The sequence below is a fragment of the Pteropus medius genome, unplaced genomic scaffold (genome assembly GCF_902729225.1).
Source record: "Pteropus medius unplaced genomic scaffold, Ma_sr-lr_union100, whole genome shotgun sequence".
NCBI classification, from domain to species: Eukaryota; Metazoa; Chordata; class Mammalia; order Chiroptera; family Pteropodidae; genus Pteropus; species Pteropus medius.
The window spans coordinates 15158583-15171011 of NW_024354911.1; positions in this window are offsets into that span (position 1 = coordinate 15158583).

Sequence of the window (12429 nt, forward strand, 5' to 3'; positions counted from 1 at the left end):
TCCTTCCTTCCTTCCTTCCTTCCTTCCTTCCTTCCTTCTTACCTTCCTTCTATAACTATTTATGAAATGCCCACTGTGTGTTTAGGTGCTCTGCTGGCTTCTGGGAATAGATTGGGGAATTAAATACCATGGGTGTGTCCTTGTGGAGCTTACAAACCAGAAGAAACAATTATTCATTGATTCAAGATATATTATTGGGCAACTGCTATGTGCCAGACACTCTGAAGCGCTAAAAACTACAGACAAGGGCAATGAAGTGGAAAACACATGGTATATTTCAGGAACAGAAAGTAGATTGACACAAGCAATGGATTCGATTGGGCCAAAGAGGAAGCAGAAACAAGGCTGTTGCAGGCATTTAGCTGAGAGATGATGGTGGCTAGAAAGTAGGGCAGTGGCAGAGAAGATCGAGAAGGGAACAAATGAAAAATCCACTTAGGTGATGGAATTGACAAGATATTCAGGGGGCACCCTCAAAATATTAAGTTCTTTAACTTTGCTGATCCCTCAAAGTCTAGTTCAAATCTGATTTTCCACAAAACTACCCTGATAATTTATAGCTAAGAAAAACCATTATTCATCACATATGTGGTCCTCTTTAAGTTCATTGTAACAAGTATATACTAGCTTTTATTGTTTTGTGAGAGTTTCCTTATCCATTAGCTTGTTAACTTTTGAAACTTTGTTATATATATAAATTTATAATACTATTATTATAAATACTATTAATAGTATAACTTATAACATAAATAAAAAATACATTAAAAAATTTAAACCTAATAAATATAGGTCAGGAAACAATTAAATGCTCCATATAGGTGCTTTTTACTTGAGAATTTTTTTAGGAAGCCAGTTCTACTACATCCTGGCATCACTTTTAAAAATATCATTTGTCAGGACACAAATCATGAAAGGAAAGAACTAGGCCTTGCAGAGTAAATTATTCTATTTCTCTACAGCTTTTATCCTGTAAATCTTTTATTTGGAGCTCAGATAAGCCGTCAGATATTCCTAATATAGTACAGAGACATAGCACAAAGTAGACTTAAGGAAAAGAGGCTTTATTAACTTCATCTTGCCTTTTGCTTCAATTGTAGACCTTTATCATAATTCCTTTGTCCTTGAATTTTCTTTTGGACATTGTTCTGTACTTTATGAAAAATAATGAATTCTTTAAAGAATTATGAGAATAAACTCATGAGCTTTCAGCAAGACAGTTTTAAAGTGGGTAATACTGAATTCTCTATTTCAGCAACACTTTATGTTCATTGAATCTTCATCTCTCTGATTTGCAATGGTAGTCATTAAATAACGGGATGGAAAAGGCGCATGGCTGGAGATGAGGCCAAAGAAGGATGGATCTTGACAGATTGGAACTACTTCAAAAAGAGGAGAAAATTGATTTTGGGTTGTGTCAAGTGTACTTGGAAAGAGAAGGTGCAGTCTTTATCCCAAGAGTATATTAGTCTTCATATATCACTAAGTCTCTCAGGAAAAATGGCTACTATGCAGAAATGCTTGTCATGTCAGATTTATTTAACATGTTATTTGCTGCAGAGTTTTATTCTTCTAGGTCAATGTGGCATATGAATCCATCTTTTTTTGGTGCGTGTGTGTTTTAAGACCTTATCTCAGTCAAAAACCTGTATTAAGGTCACAAAGTCTCTAGAGCAAACCTTGGAGAAAGGTATGTGTTGTTCCAGGTTCATTGTTACTAGAATGTAAAAGCAGGACTTCCTGCTGTGACATTAATGAGAAAAAAAAAACACCTTCCATTGCTCTTATTGCTTGGCAATTTATTCTCTCCATAATAAATAGAAGTAAAATTCAAAGAACAGCAAAGAATGTTTAAAGGTACTTACTGGAAATGGTGAAATAGTGAGATTTATAAATAGAATCATAAAGGTTAGATCTGCAAGAAATCTTAAGTGCCACTTAGTCCTGTCTTTTCATTTTCCTGAGAATCACAAATGAGTACAAAATCTCCTTTTGCTCAGAATCATAGCCCGGAGTCACCTGTCCAGGGGCTTTCATTGGTTAGTTCAGAGCTGGGCTAAAACTGAGGGAGGGTCATGAACCCTTTCTCCTGTTCTTCATGCCACACTCATCTGTCTTGAAGCTTGAGCTATTACTTATTGAAACTAACTGTAAAGTGCCTCCTTGTATAACCTATTTCCTGTTCCTCACTCTACCCTCTCTGTTTTCTGATGAGCCTAATCATCTCATAGGCCCACAAATGCACCAGCTCACATTGCCTCTTACCTTTGTCAAATTATTGCTCATTCCTGGAGAATCCGCACCCTTTCCCCGCCTGTCAGTCTACAATCTACTATAGCTGACAGTCTACTTTGCTCAGTCAAATCCCACTTCTGCCTTAGAGCTTTCTCTGACTGCTCAGTCCTGAAATACTTATGGTTTCTGAATGTTCGAAGTGCCTACAGTTTATAACAGTGGCTCCCAAGCCCATTTGATCTTTAAAATCAACTGGGAAGGTTTTCTAAAAAATTATTTTTTATTTTATTTTAAATACAGATTCTTCAGTCCTACTTCCAAGATTCTGTTTTGAGATGGGAGTGAAGCCCAAGGATCTACATTAAAAAACCTCAAAATTCCCCAACTGATTTTGATGAGCAGATAGATTTAAGAACCATTGATATAAAATATATAAGAATTTAAAGACTGTCCTTTATAAATTTTTTTCATTTGAATTTGTTTCATATTCCAACTTGTAATGTGAACTGTAATGTGGTTGAGCATAGAGGGAAAGGGAGGAGGTGGTAAGATCTGTTTACAAAAGAAGTTTTGGGAAGCAAGTTCCTTGAAACAATAGCTACTATATGCAGTAAGACAAATCTCATGAAAAATAAAATGAAGGGAGACTCCTAAAGATATTTATTCCACAAAACTGCTTCACTTGATACTTCAAAAGAAAAAAAAAATACTTCAAAAAAACCCAATATAGATCATAGAATTTAAATGAGTATGTATTCAGTTTGGGTCTCAGCAAATACTTCTGGGGACCATATCCTTTTTAATGTCAACTTCACTCTGTTTCTTTACTTAATTACTTGGTTCTGAAACTTTTTTGTGTATCAGAATCTCCTGTAAGTTTGGGTGAAACATTGCTTTTGGATTCAGTAGGTCTGGGATGGGGTCTGTGAATTTGTATTTTTAACGAGTTCCGGTTGATGTTGATGCTGTTGGCCCACTGCTATATTCTTTAATTAATTCTCCATTTGATTCCCTTTATATCACATTCTCTTGCCTCACTGGTCAGTTCTTCTATGTGTTCTCTGCTGGGCACTCCTCTTCCTCCTTAATTCTCAAGGGTGTTATGATCTCAGCAGTGCTAGGTCATAGACCTCTTCTCTATGTACACTCACTCCCTAGGTGTTTCTTTCCATTTCCATGGTATTTTATACCATCTATATATTTATAAGCCCAAATATATGCTTATAGCCTTTATTCTCACTTGAACTAGAATTGTATATTTCATTATCTATAAGATATGTCCATTTAGGTGTCAAATAGTCATCTCTCTATTTACTTGACCAAAATTTAATTCCTGATTCCAATTCCCAACCTTCCTCATCTGAGGAATTGACACAATCATTAAATCACTTGTTCAGGCTACAGATCTTGAAGTCATCCTTACTCACCTTTTATTCTCTAACTTTATGTCATCAAATCCTGTGAACTCTACTTTCAACATATATCCCAAATTTGATTACTTGCACCTCTTGCTCCAAGATGTAGCCTGTACCTGGACCATTACCAAGGAGCCTGATTCACTTGTTTCTCATCTGGATCAATGCAGTAGCCTCCTAGAGAATCTGTCTACTTTTGCTGCCTCAGAATTTATTGTAAACATGGTAGCCAGACTGATTTTTTAAAAGTACTAAGTTAGATCGTGTCACTGCCCTGCTAAATATTTTCAGTAATTGTTATCATCGTCGGAGAAAATTCCAAGTCCTTATTGTGGCCTATAAGGCCGTGTGTGAACTGACCCCTGCTCACCCCTCTGACTTAGTTTTCTATGGCTTTCCTCCATGTTCTATGCCCCTTCTTGTTGTTCCGCAAGTGTATCAAGCAGGTTTCTGTCTTGCTGCCTTTGCACATTTTCTTCCCCAGGTATTTGTGTGACTCACTTTCTCTTCATTCATATCTCTGCTCAAATATCACCTCTTCAGGGAGGTCTCCCTGATAACCTCTTCAAAATGTGTCCTCCACTCCCCCGCCCCCCGCATAACATTAATCAGCGTTTGCTTATATCCACCTCTTCTATTAGAACATCCATCCAAAGAGGACAGAATCTTTTGTTTGCATATTCTGTTAGTTGTCAGCTGCACAGTGGCCATATCAGTAAGGATGAAATAAATATTTGCTGAATGAATGCATTTGACAACACGCATTTTTCGATAGTGATACGGGGTGGGAAGTTTGAAGGACTGCCAATAAGAAAACTCTAAAAAGTAAGAAATGGCTTTAAAGATGAAGAGTAAAAAAGATTAAAGTTGGAAATAGAGTACATAGTCACTAGATATAGATCAATATGTAGATCTATATATAGATCAAAGATGTAAGCTCAAAGGCTTTCAGCATTATCAGGGCATCTGAAAGAGTGAAATTACCAGGTATGACTTTAGGTAGCAGCAAAGATTCTGGTGAACTGGGCAGTGTATCTTGGCTTGAAGGTATTCAAATCTATTAACAAAAAATCGTGAATACTGTACTTTCCCATCGACCCCCCCCGCCGCCAAAAACCCACCAAATTTCTTAGTGTAGAGCAGAATCCTGCTCCCGCTGTCAGGTTGCAATTGCTGATAGCATATGAATTCTAAGGAAATGCAATTGTAGTCCTTCTACTTACTTTTATAAATTTAAAAATGCATGGTCTAAGTGCACTGCGCGGGGAAGAAATTTGGCTTTTTGGGATCTGGAGGATTTTCTTTCACTGACCTATCTGTGACTTTGGACCAACTAATTAGCTGTTGTGGGCTTTAAGTCATCCACCTTGGTTGTAGATAAACTTGTCATTCCCTGAGGTACAGACTGATACATATTTTTAGTTGTCTAGAGTAAAAGTTTCCTTTAAAGTTAAAAATGATTGATAGGATATTTTAAAAGTTAGGCTTCTTAGAAAAAGCCTCTTTATACATGTATTTTATTTTTCCTTTTTTTCTGCCTAAAGAAAAGTAGATGCCTCTTCAATAAAATTTCTCATTTTAATCCATAACAAATATGTAATGAATGTATTGATGAATTACCATGCAAGTTGAGAAGCTGCATGCTGGCTTGCTTGAGAATTCAATTAAAATTGAGCAGCATTATTTTGAATAATCAAATTCTGTTTTGAATAAATAATTTAAGTAAATAAGGCCATTAGTAAAAAGTGATGGTAAAGTTGAGTGGGGGAAATTCATATATGTTAAATATAATTCTTACATATATGCGAAATATAACTTCAGAATTGAAAAAGCAATAGCTTGTTAAAATGGAAGAGTTTACTTGGAAATAATAAATTTTCACATAACAGCTAAAAGTCCTTTTAATTTGCAGTAATTATATAACCTTCCTTGATAATACAGTTTTAATAAAATGTTACAGTTTTTAAAGTATTGTATGTAGTGCTAATGTAAAAGACTGTCCCAGCCCAGTAGGCAGGTCTACAACTAATATAAAAGTTTGGACTGTAGCTGTACCATATTAAGCAACTGGATGTAAAACAATCCAGGAAAGCATTCATGTGATAATTAAGTAATTCAAACATCTCTTCTCCCCATTCTTCTCCTCCACTGCCTCTCAGAATTGGCTTTTATAATTGTGGAGACTGGCAAGTCAAACCTGCATGGTAGGCCAGCAGGCTGCAGACCCAGAAAAGAGTTCCTGCAGTTCAAGTCTGAAGGCTGTCTGTTGGTAGAATTCCCTCTTCTTTTAGGAGGTCAGTTTTTTTTTCTATTAAGGCCTTCAGCTGATAGGATGAGGTCCATTGACATTATGAATGGTAACTTGCAAAAGACTTTCCTCAACAGAAAACAGAAATTATAAAGGAAAATAGTGAAAATTTAACTATTAAAATTAAGAATTTCTGTTCAATAAAAGGTGATAATCTAAAGAAAACAAACAAAAATGAATGGTAATTTGCTTTGCTCATAGTCTGCGGTTTTAAATATTAATCTCATTGAAAAATACCTTCACAGAAACATCTAGAATAACATTTGAAGAAATAACTGGGTACGATGGCCCAGCTAAGTTGACACATAAACTTAATCAGCATAATAGTCCTTCTGTTTTTGTAATCTTCCTTCAGTTTCTTCTTGAAATGAGGCAGGGTATAAAATGTACCTAAAATAAAATATGATTTTTCTTTTTAGTTATGTCTAAAAGATGTGGCATTACCTTTAGTTTCCTAAGCCACAGCCCCATATCACTTGGGACGGCTGTTTCTTCATCACTCTGGTGTTGAAGAGCTGCATGTGGCCTGGGTCTGCAAGCCAGCTATCCCTGACAGTGGTCAATAGGTGCTTCTACTTATCTTCCACTGGATATGCCTGTCTATGGAGATTTTACAAAATCTGAATATCAACTATATAAGTAATAAGTAAACACTTATAGTTCAACTCCTTAGTTATTTTAGTTAAGACTCTTTATTGCAATTATCAGTAATACATTTCTAATTCCTTTATATGAGGAGTTCAAGCAAAATTAAAGTGTCATGTATTATTAGAAAATGAAAAGAAATATTTACTAGGTAAAACACCTGGAAGTGAACTACATACTATGATTATGAAGGTTAGTTTATTTTAGTACCTCATAGTAGACAGGAAGTTCTTCTTTATGTCTAACTAAATTATTGCTGCTAAAATTTAAATAGTTCTCTTTCTTTTGGATTAATAATAGAAGAGAAATTTTTCATCCAAGTTTGGGAAGCATATCTGGGTCAGGTGTCTATCACCAGGACAGCAGGATGTATACAGAAATGTAGTATTTAGGGGTCTGCGTGAGTGCGTGCGTGCGTGCGTGTGTGTGTGTGTGTTAGGTGGGAGGAAGAAGGAAGAGACAACAGGAATTGAAGTGGGACATTTCTCAGTGAACAGATGCTTGGGCTGGGCTGTTACCATAAACCTTAACTATAACGGTTTTTCCTCTTAGAATTGGTGGTTTCAAGCCACTTAGAATAATAAGAAAGACACAATTTTAAGGTGTGGAAGTATTCTTTAAATATCCACTAGCCAATCTCCTCACCCTACTTTCCTTAGGAATGTTTTTATTAAAAGTCGTGTATACTGATTGTGAGAATAAAGAGCAGCAATATATAATGTAAAACATAAAACTCCCCAATTGCCAATATCAGCTCCCACACCATCACCACAGTGCCATTAAGTAGAGGTTAAATGTCATTCAGTTTGGTAGGTAGCCTTCAGATATTTTCCTTAAGTATATAAATATCTTTATTTGTAAAACATCTGTAGCATATACATAGTGCTAATCTGGATACTTTTAGCTATAAGTGAGGGAAAACTGAATTCAAGCTAGCTTAATTCACGAAGATGTTTATTACCTTAGCAGCAAGTACTCTGAAGGTAGGATGTCTCCAGGCACAGTATCATCAAGGCTCTGGGTCAGATTCATATGATTTTTTAAATTAGTTCTGCTTCCTACATGTATTGGATTGTCTTCCCCTATTAGTGGCCAGATAAATTTCAACAGCATCAACATACTTCCTCATTCATATCCAATCAGAGAGGGAGAAAACGACTTCGTGGAATCATAGAATCATGGAATAATTTGGATCAGTTTAAATCTTGTGCTAACCTCTAGATCAAAACAGTTATGGAGCACTGCCACATGCTGATTGGTTTAAGCCTGGATTCCTGACCATCAATGATGAGGGGATGGGATTACCATGATCAGTTTACACTAATCAGTACCCACCTCTGGAGCTGGAATAGGCTCACTTTCTGTTGAGGCACATAATCTGTGTAGAAGACATGAATATATATCGAGATTGTGAGGAAGGAGTGGATAGCTGTTGGGTAGGCTACAGGTAATGTCATTTAAATGCATGTCTGTGAGCATATACCATGTATGTTATTTTCTACTCCCACCATAAATCTATTATTTACATCTGATTTGATTTTTTCAAGTAGGGAATTATTTTGAAAATTTTGAGCTAAGAATTAAAGATTAGAACTTATACATTTATAAGGAATATGATCAGAAATAGACTTTTTTATAGAACCTGACTAGAAACAGTGGCCAGGAAAGAACAATATTTTAGGTTGTTAGCGAACAATAATACCTCAAGGGGAGAAAGTACCAGATAGAGAATATGAGAGAGAAAGGGAGGGGTTGCCTTTGAAGCCTCCTCATTGTCTCTTGCTGCTGCCTGGCTACTTTCAGCCAGTCACCCTCTTGTAATTCCTGTTCAACTACCTCCCTGAGTTGTGAAATGGCAACATATCGGATGGTGGATGATGGTTTGAATTTAGTCATAACTTTAGATAGTAAAATTACCGCTAATATTGAAAAAATTCATCTAACTTTTTAAAATATTGCTGGACATTAGAAACTTGAACTTCTATAACTTATATTAATGAAATATCATTAATTCCAGATACTTTACTATATTATGCAGCTCAGTCATTTGCAAATTGGTACATGTACCAAAGCTGATAGCACTCCAAGTTGCAGGTGTTCTCAACGGTATCCAAGGTGATAATTGAACTATAGCCACAGACGAAGTGAAAATGGTAAAGTGGAAGTTAACTTTGGTTCCCACACACTTTCTCTTCTGCATTCTTATTCCAGCAGTTAGAATGAAATGCAGTGATCCTCATTCCAAAGTCTTCTTCGATGGGTCTGACTTGGAGGTAGGTAGGAGACAGAGTCGTGGAAAGCCAAGGGGAGTGTACTTGGTGGGAAGACAGGAGAAGGAGGTGGGGTTCAGAGAGGCTGCTTCTGCATGTCTGCTCAAAGGGGAGTGAGCCTCAGCCTGGGTCTCAGCACACCATATGTCAGGGTTCTCAAGGCAGTCACCTGTAGTCTCGGCTCTTACTCATACTCTCTGGGCATCAGGTAGAGGTGAAAATAAATAACCACCAAGGCTGTTGTGAGGCTCAACTATAGTCGCGCTCCTTGAACATACTCTTTGTTTGGAAATTCTTGTTTTCCAACCATTCATCATAATATAAAAGTTTATTCCCTAAGTGAAGCTGATCCCATCTTTGGGGAAAAAAGAAGATTCTTGGCTCCTGCCTTTTTCATTTATTGACTCCTTCTTCTTTACCTCTGGCTGTTTGCTGAAAGAAAAGGGGTCAGTGATTTGGCTACCCCATTCCTGAACTGTCGCCAGCACTTGGTATACCCACAGCATTTGGAAAACTCTCAAGGCCCCAGTTGCTTCACAAAACCTTAAAATCACTTAGTGATGCTTATCAACAGCTATGACTAATGGATAATGACAAAAACCACACATGTCTTTCCAGAAACTGACAGCATAAAAATCAATCTAGTCTGGACCATCTTCTTGTTGGGGAATGTTAAAAAATTGTAGAAGTAATGCAGCATATTTTCCAACTCTTATTTTATAAAAAGTTTTTTTTGTATTTTTTAATACTAAATTATCATGCCTACCTGTATAACAATATAGACATCTAACATAATTGGTTATACTTTATCTGAGGAAAAGTATACATAATAGAAAAATTTCAAAAACTTTAACAAATTTTCAAACTTAAATCTTCATTTATAAATGTTTTTATAAAGTGGTCATAATATTTCTAAATGGGCTACAGAGAACATGATAGATTTATTTGAATTGCGTAGGCACTAATTATCAAACCTTCATCTCTGAGTATAAAGATCAATGCTACAAACTCATCAGAGCATGCATAGTGGGCTTCACACGAGAGCTGAGAGAAGGAATTGTGTTCTATGTTCACTGTAAGCGCAATAATTACTCCCGCCACTTTGGTTTGGGTTTTGATTTTTAGTTGGAGTCAGAAGATTTGGGGTGTTAAGAATAGAATTCCACATCTAGATACATAGCAGTAAATATTATATTCTTAGAAGTTTTTTTTGTTTAAATTAAAAAAATTTACTCAGAGAAAATTCACTCAGGTAAGGGTTCAGTCCACAAGACTGACTCCAGTTCAGATGACAGTCACAAAACCAGGTTGTTAACCGTGCTTCTGACTGATTGACTATAAATCAGAGATTCCCATGACCCCCGTGAGCTTGATTAATTTGATAGAACAGCTCGCAGAACCCAGGGAAACATATGTTTACTAGTTTATTAAGGGATATGGTAAAATATTCAGATGTCAGCCAGATGAAGTGATATGTAGGGTGAGGTCTTGGAGGGTCTCGAGCACGGGAGTTTCTACCCCTGTGGAGCTGGGGTGTGTCATCCTCCCACTGTGGATGTGCTCATTAACCTGGAAGCTCCCCGAAACCTGCACTTTGGGATTTTTATGGAGGATTCCTCACATAGGCATTGTCAATTATTAACTTCATTTCCAGCCTCTCTCTCACCTCTCTGGAGAAGTAGAGGTGAGGAGCTAAAAATTCTAACCTTTCAATCATGGATTGGTCTTTCTGGTGACTATCCCCCATCCAGGAGCCCACCCAGAGTCACCTATTTAGAACAAAAGATGCTCCTATTGCTCTTATCACTTAGGATTTTACAAGGGTTTTAGGGGCCTTGTCAGGGACAGGGTCAAAGACAAATATTAGAACAAGAGATGCTCCTAGTGTTCTTATCACTTAGGAAATGATAAAGCTTTTGAGAGCTGCGTGCCAGGAATGGAGGAGGACAGAGAGCAATACATATATTTTTTCCTATTATATAATAGTACTTCTCTGTGTGGAATTCAGACCTAGTTTAAAGCTGAATGGTTCTGTAAGTGATTTTTTTTGGGTGAGTACTGAGCAAATTTATTATTCACTTTTTTGTTTACAGATGAAAGACACACTTTTTCTAAATTATTTATAAAATTAGGACCCATGTGTAGCTCAGCTATCTTCCTACATTGTGTACTTTGGAAGGCTGTATCTATTGCCTTTTATGAAAATGTTCCTCATGATAATTTTCATACAGTTCAAAGAATCAAATAAAATGAGAATCTTTCTCCTTTTTTTTTTTCTCTCTGCAAAGTGTAATCCATTATGCCTTGGGGTTAAAAGCATGAACCTGAGAGCCAAGCGGCCTGGGCCAAATCCTGGCTGTAGGAGCTGTGTGACTTTGGACAAGTCATTTAAATCTCTCTGTGTTTCAGTTTCATCATTTCTAAAGTGGGGATGATAACAATAGGATTCTCTTGCATGATTATTGTGAAAATTAAATGAACATATGTATGCTTATTAAATGAAATTAATGAAATATGCAATAAATAAACAAATAAATACTTAGAACAGTACCAGGAGTAGAGTAAGCACTACTAAGTGTATGTAATTATGTTTGGTATCCTTCCAATTGTCTTCTACCAGATTGTGCTCTCAGCCCATAGATCATAAGCTCCTGTTCAATGATAAAATGTCTTTTAGTCATATTCTTTTTTATTCCCTTTACATAAACTTATATCCGGTATGACAGTATGATCTGTACATGGGGATGGCAAAAAAGGAAAGTTTTATATTATAACCATTATTTTCTTTACTCTTTGGGGAGAATTGAGCGTAGAAGGTAGCAGCTTTCATTTTGGTAGTTTTCTGTAAGAGAATATTATGGTTAACAATTTAGTTGACAGTTGTTTTGGGGATGATTTGACACTTGTAAAGAGAAGTACAGGACTATCACCTAAAAGGTCACATAATGTCTTTCTCAGAATCTGCCAAACAAAATTCTGGACAACCAGCATGTAGACATGGAGGATTGGAGACTTGTCTTTGCACTTGCATGACCCAGATAGCCATTTCCACCTTTAGGCTGAGCATGGGCAATTATTTACATTCAGAGTTTATGGCACTCTGTGTTTGTTTTGTGAATAAAATACTAAAAGAAAAAAAAAGTGGAGATGTCCCATCAGAAATTTTGAGTCTAAATGTACTCTCTCCCCGATTTAGTAAATCTGACCCTTTTATTCAATGATTATATGATAAAGACTTGCAAAAATATTTAAAGCTTCCGGGTGAACTTATCAAAACATACATGACATTTCATTAGTTCTTTATCGAAACGGAAAGCAGATTGGTGGTTGGCAGGGCCTAGTGGGTAACTGCTGACTGAGTATGTGGTTATATTTTGGGGTGATGAAGATGTTTTGAAATTAGATAGAGATGGTGGTTGCATACACTGTGAAAGTACTAAATGCCACTGAATTGTTCACTATGAAGTGGTTAATTTTACAAGATGTGAATTTTACCTCAATAAGTGAAATTTGGCAAAAAAAGCCAAAATAAAACAAAAAACTTCCAATTTTCCCAAGC